General features: G+C 40.9%; 1 pseudogene across 1 annotated transcript; it reads left to right on the forward strand.

Moving 5' to 3' along the window:
* Window positions 1–573: 573 nt before the first annotated feature.
* Window positions 574–1,609, forward strand: LOC311173691 (high mobility group protein B2-like; annotated as a pseudogene). The gene has a single exon. The product of its transcript is annotated as a high mobility group protein B2-like (transcript).
* The last annotated feature ends 5,400 nt before the right edge of the window (window positions 1,610–7,009 follow it).

The raw sequence follows: 7,009 nt of genomic DNA on the forward strand, positions 1-7,009 counted from the left end.
TAGAAAATTCATGAATATCTAGCTATTTATCCATTCTACTGTTGATGGACATTTGGCTTGTTTCCATTTTGGAGCCACTGGGATTAAATCTGTTAGGAACATATTTGTGAATATTTAAAAAAGATTTTAATGGAGAGTTAAAAAAGAGAAACCATAGTCTCAGTCTCTATGGAAGACTTTGAAATTTGTTTCCTTTGTTAAGATTTGGATCAAATATGCCCCTCCTCCCAACAACAAATAAGTCATTTTGGTCTCTGTACTCACATGCCCACATTTGATAGGCCTCATCTTCTCACCTGGAAAAGACAATAACAATGAACAACTTGGGAGAAAAAAATTTTATATATACTTACATATAGGCATATATATTCTTAATTTTATTTAAACAAAAGAAATTATACTCTGCAAAGTGTTCTTCAGTTCTTTTCACATACTAATAAATGCATATATGTTTTGATATTAGCATAATGCATCATTGTTTTTCAGTGCTATATGGTATGAATTATAATTTAGTCTTTCCCTATAATAGAAAATACCTCAGTAAATAAATTTGTGTATTTTGGTAGGTGAGTTTAAAACATAGCCAGGGCCTCCCCGGTGGCGGAGCGGTTGAACGCTGGGTTGCGAAGCTGCCCGCAGCCTCTGCAGCGCCAGTTCGATCCCCAGCCACCAGGCGAGGGTCCCGCATGGCGCGCAGACCTCCCCTGCCACCTGCTGCTCCCCTCAGCAGTGTATTTCGGTCCTTCTGCCTGCTCTGCTCCCCGCTCTGGCTCTGGTGAATTCTCTCACCCTCCCGCGCTTCTGACTGTACCCAGTGCTTGTGTAAATAAATAAATCTTAAAAAAAAAAAACAAAAAAACAAATAACCAGTTCTCGCCGGAGCCCGCGGGAGGAAGCGCGTGTGGAGCCGCCGCTCGGCAGGACTCTGAGGAAAAGCTGCCCCAGGTCGCGCCGCTGCCAGCATGGGCAAGGGAGACTCCAACAAGCCGCGGGGCAAGATGTCCTCGTACGCCTTCTTCGTGCAGCCCTGCCGCGAGGAGCACAAGCAGCAGCACCCGGACTCGTCCGTGAACTTCGCCGAGTTCTCCAAGAAGTGCTCGGAGAGATGGAAGACCATGTCCGCGAAGGAGAAGTCCAAGTTCGAGGACATGGCCAAGAGCGACAAGGCCCGCTACGACCGGGAGATGAAGAACTACGTGCCGCCCAAGGGCGACAAGAAGGGGAAGAAGAAGGACCCCAACGCCCCCAAAAGGCCGCCGTCCGCCTTCTTCCTGTTCTGCTCCGAGCATCGCCCCAAGATCAAGAGTGAGCACCCCGGCCTGTCTATCGGGGACACGGCCAAGAAGCTGGGCGAGATGTGGTCCGAGCAGTCCGCCAAGGACAAGCAGCCGTGCGAGCAAAGGCGGCCAAGCTGCAGGAGAAGCATGAGAAGGGTATTGCTGCATACCGCGCCCAGGGCAAGAGGGAAGCAGGAAAGAAGGGCCCTGGCAGGCCAACAGGCTCGAAGAAGAAAAATGAGCCAGAAAATGAGGAGGAGGAGGAAGAGGAGGAAGAAGGCGAGGACGACGAGGAGGAGGATGAAGATGAGGAGCCAATGGCTGTCCTGTGATGGCGCGCGTGGCGGGTGCATGTGTGCTCCGGCAACTGTTTTGCTAAGAATGTGAATTCAAGTGCAGCTCAATATTAGCTTCAGTATGAAAACTGTACAGATTTTTGTATAGCTGATAAAGATTCTTTGTAGAGAAAATACTTTTTTAAAAATGCAGGTTTGTAGCTTTTTGAGGGGCTACTACATACAGTTAGATTTTAAAGCTTCTGATGTTGAATGTTTCTAAATATTTAATGGTTTCTTTAATTTCTTGACTTGTGTTTGGTAGCACAGCAAACTTGTAGGAATTAGTATGGATGGAAGATTTTGGGTTGTTTAGAATGTTTCATTTTGGTTTTTTAAAAAAATTTTGTAATAAAATTGTGTATATTAAAAAAAAAAAACACATAGCCACAGAATTCCTAGCAATAATATTCTGGATTTAATAGTGTCTTCTTTTTAAATGTTGATAAGTATTGCCAAGTTGTTCTCCAAAAACTTATGCTGTTTTAAACTCTTATCAAAGGGATACGAGAGTGCCTATTTCCCATCAAGTCAACTTGGGAGTCATCAAACAATTCACTAATCAGCTAGGGGAATAAACAGTGATGACATGATTTGTATTTTCTTGTGAGACTTAGGTTCCTTTTATTTTATAATACTCCTGTAACCGCCTCTGTTAACACTTTTGCCCATATGAAGCAAGCTAATGGGTTTCCTATTTATGAAACCTAGTTTTAAGATGTGCTTAAACACCTATACATTAAACTTAATATTTTTTTAAAGATTTATTTATCTATGCATACAAGAGCTGGGGTATAGGCCAGAGATGAGGGGGTGGGAGGGCGGTAAGAGGATTAACCAGAGACGGAGTGGGGAACAGAACAGGCAGATCCACTGAAATACACTGCTGAGGGGAGCAGCAGCCAAGACAGGAGAGGTCTGCTGCACCATGTGGGTTGACTCCCTGGCAGGGGATTGAACTCGTGCTGCAGTGGCTGCTGATAGCTTGATAGTGCTGACTTTAACCCCTGCACCACCAGGGAGGCCCAAACTTAACATAGAGTTTGAAACTTGTTCAAAGTCTGAAAAGTCTAAAGACAAAGCACTTTGGGCCACTATTCTTTTCTTTTTGCTTTTAATTTTATGTAATCAGAATCTTTTAAACACAACAGAACAATAGACAACTATAAATTAGAGACATTCTATAGGGAAAGAGGAGGGAGAGAGACCAAAGTGAGGGCAGGAAAAACACAAGGGACTATGGTGATGGTGCACAGGTGAATTGGTGGTGGAAATTCTATGGGGACTACACCTGAGAAAAGAAAGCAAACATTGTTTAAAAAAAAAAAAGGACTTCCATGGTGGCTTGGGGGTTAAGATGCAGCCTATCAAGCTATCCACAGCCACTGCAGCACGAGTTCAATCCCTGGCCAGGGAGCTACCCACATGGTGCAGCAGACCTCTCCTGGTTTGCCCTCTGCTCCCCTCAGTAGTGTTTTCAGTTCATCTGCCTGTTCTGCCTCCTGCTCTGTCTCTGGTGAATCCTCACACCCCCAATACCTCTGGCCTGTACCCCAGTTCTTGGATGCATAAATCTTTAAGAAAAAGGAACAATGATGTAAAATATACAGGAAAAAAATTTAAAAAAAAAGGAAGGTGGGTAAAAAAATCTTTTTTTAAAGCTCATGCCAAGTTTTTTTTAACAGACTCATTTCTCTGAAGTCACTGCCAACAATTACTTTTTTTTGATTACTTTTTTCCTTAATTTTTTAATATATTTTATTTTTTACATCATTGTTCATTTTTAAACAATATTTGCCTCCCCCTACCCCCTCAGGTGTAGTCTCCATATAGTTTCCTTCGCCAGTGCACCCGTGCACCATCACCTCAGTCCCCTGTGCTCCTCCATTCATCTGACCCCTCTCCTGCCTCCTCCCCTGCAGTATGTCTCTGATTTATACTTGTCTGTTTTTGCTTTGTTGTGTTTTGTACTGTTATTATTTTTTTACACTGATGTCTTATTTGGGGACAATATAGGGGAACGTATATTCCTGCTATAAGTGAAACCATGCAATATTTTTCTTTTTCCTTTTGGCTTATTTCACTGAGCATAATTCCTTCTATCTCCGTCCACTTTGCTGCAAATGGCATGAGTTTATCTTTTTTGATTTCTGAATAATATTCCATTATGTATATATGCCATATCTTCTTGATCCAGTCATCTATTGCTGGGCATTTGGGTTTTTCCAGGTTTTACCTATTGTAAATAGTGCTGCAATAAATGTAGGTGTACAGGTGTCCTTTGGGTAGATCCCTAGGAGTGAAACTGCTGGGACGTATGGTAGCTCCATTTTTAGCAGACTGAGGAACCTCCAGACAGAGCTTTCCATAGTGGTTGGACCAGTTTACACTCCCACGAGCAATGTAGGAGAGTTCCTTTTTCACTACATCCTTGCCAACATTTGTTGCTGCTTGTTTTTTTTGATATGTGCCATTCTCACTGGTGTAAGGTGGTATTTCAATGTGGTTTTAATTTGCATTTCCCAGATTATAAGGGATGTTGAACATTTTTTCATATGTCTGTTGGCCATTTGCATTTCCTCTTCGGAGAAATGTCTTTTAAGTTCTTCTGCCCATTTCTTTTTTTTTTTTTTTAAGATTTATTTATTTGTTTGTTTATTTGTACAAGCACTGGGTACAGTCAGGGGCGCGGGAGGGTGAGAGAATTTACCAGAGCCAGAGCGGGGAGCAGAGCAGGCAGAAGGACTGAAGTACACTGCTGAGGGGAGCAGCGGGCGGCAGGAGAGGTCTGCAGGCCATGTGGGACCCTCCTCCAGTGGCCGGGGAGCAGCCGGGGATCGAACCGGCGCTGCAGAGGCTGCGGGCAGCTTCGCAACCCAGCGCTCAACCACTGCGCCACCAGGGAGGCCCTCTTCTGCCTATTTCTTGACTGGATTGTTCATTTTGTTTTTGTTGAGTTGTGTGAGTTCTCTGTATATCTTTGTGATCAGTCCCTTATCAGTTGACTGAAGTGCAAAGATTTTTTCCCAATCAGTGGGTATCTCTCTGTTTTGGTTAATGTCTCTTTTGCTGTGCAAACACTTTTCAGTTTGATGTAATCCCAGGTGTTTATCTTATCCTTGACTTTCTTCGCTTTGGGTAATGAGCCTTTATAGATGTTATTGCGGTGTATATCTTGTAGTGTTATATCTATATTTTCTTCTATATATATTTATGGTTTCAGGTCTTATGTCCAGTTCTTTTATCCATTTTGAGTTGATTTTTGTGCATGGTGAAAGGTGGTGGTCCAGTTTTCCTAGCACCATTTATTGAACAAACTGTCTCTGTTCCATTGGATATTCTTTGCTCCTCTGTCAAAGATCAGTTGTCCATATAAGCGTGGTTTTATTTTTGGGCTCTCTATTCGGCTCCAATGGTCTGTGTGTCTGTTTTGTTCCAATATCAAACTGTTTTAATTATTATGGCTTTGTAGTATAGCTTGAAGTTTGGAAGTGTGATACCTCCTTTCTCCTTTGTTTTCATCAGTAGGGCTTTGGCTATTTGTGTTTTTTGGTGTGTTTTTTTTTTTTTGTGGTTCCATATGAATTTCATCAGTATTTGCTCTATTTCTTTGAAGAATGTCATTGAGATTTTTATTGGAATAATGTTGAATCTGTATATTGCTTTTGGTAGGATAGACATTTTAATAATGTTAATTCTTCTAATCCATGAGCAGGGTCAACAATTACTTGTCATCTTTTCTTTTCTTGTATGGCTTGAATTTTTTATTCCTCAACCCACTGGGGCAACATCTCACAATGAGTAGTAAATAAAGCACTTCCCCTTATCAAGCAGTTTCACTTGTGGTAGGGCTATGAGAAATTAATCAGCATTCTATAGGCAGATCTTTCCTCCCATTTGCAATTCTATTAGTCCTACAAACCCAGGCAATTTAATAAATATACTGGATTCTAAATAATCCTAGACCAGGAGCCTTTTAATTACTTCTTTCGTTACCATTTCCTGGAAATGAGAATTTTCAGGGTTTTAGCTTTCTTAGAGTTCAATATGAGGAAACTGGTGTTTCATAAGAATAAGGCACAGATATAGCTATACAAATGTTTATTCGAGAATGGTTAATATGTGAAATAATCTAAAAATTCAAATGGAGGGCAAGAGCTAAAAAAAACTCATTCCCATGATGAAGTATTCAGCAACCATTAATGGGATGGTGTAGATCATAGTTTTCGAAACGTGTTCTCCAGACCAGTATCACCAACTTCAACTTGTTAGAAATGCAAATTCTTGCCCCTCATCCAAGAACTACTGAAGCAGAGACTGAGTGATTGGAGACCAACAACCCATGTTGTATGGAGACCTTCAGTTGGTTGATCAAGCTCTTCTCAGGCATGGTCATTTGAGAACTACTGGAGTAGACATTTATTGACACGAAAAAGAAGTCCACCTCTTTTTTAAATACAAAAAGATTACAAAAGATTACGTTAATGTGATCCTAGTTTTTAAAACATTTACCCATATGCAAATATACACAAATATATCTGTAAATGTATACTTTAACATGTCAACATTGTTTATACTAGGTGGGGAGGTTAGAAATGATTTAATTTTTAAAAATATTGTCAAACCCTTTTACAGTGAATGCAAATTAGTTATGTAATTTGGGGAAAGAATAAAATAAACACTCTCCATTTGGAAAGATTTGCAGATAAGGACCCATCTGTGCCTCTGAGTTTTGAGGAATTTCCTTATTACTTCTGCACCAACAAACTGGCATCAAGAGAGCACCCATCCCGTTCTAATCCTCTCAGGCAGAATGAAACAAAATCACTTCTCCTCATTTCCCTTAGCATGGTTGGAATTTTAAAAAACACCTTGCCAAACATAAAAATGAAGAGATAAATGAGGATGAACACACCAGAAAATATGAGAAGCATAAATTCCAGAATATGGTTCAGATCCTAGGCAACTACCTGCTTCTTTTCCATCTTGTATTTGGCATGACTCTCTCGATATCCTCATTATTGGAGCCAGATCTCTCCATAAACATCTCCCCCCAGATTTCTTCTGGAACCAGTTCATCTGAAGACTCTGTTACCTCCCAGTTGCTGGTGGGATGTGCACCAGACATGATAGATGAATTTACTCCTTGTGCAGGACTCTTTAAGGCAGTCTGAGCTTGTGTCTGCTTAAACATGCAATTCCTTTGTAATGATATCATCGTCACACCAGTCTACAAAATTCAGGAGGGCAAAAATGTAACTTTAATTTGAGGTAAGTCATCATGGCTCCCATTTCTATCTGAAATATTTCATTTTGTTCCATCTACTCATAAATTTCTTAATTCAATGAATTGCCCAAGCAGTTTATTATTATTTTCAGAAGAAATGGTATCCCATT

Source organism: Talpa europaea (assembly GCF_964194135.1).
Source record: "Talpa europaea genome assembly, chromosome: 7".
Classification (NCBI taxonomy): domain Eukaryota; kingdom Metazoa; phylum Chordata; class Mammalia; order Eulipotyphla; family Talpidae; genus Talpa; species Talpa europaea.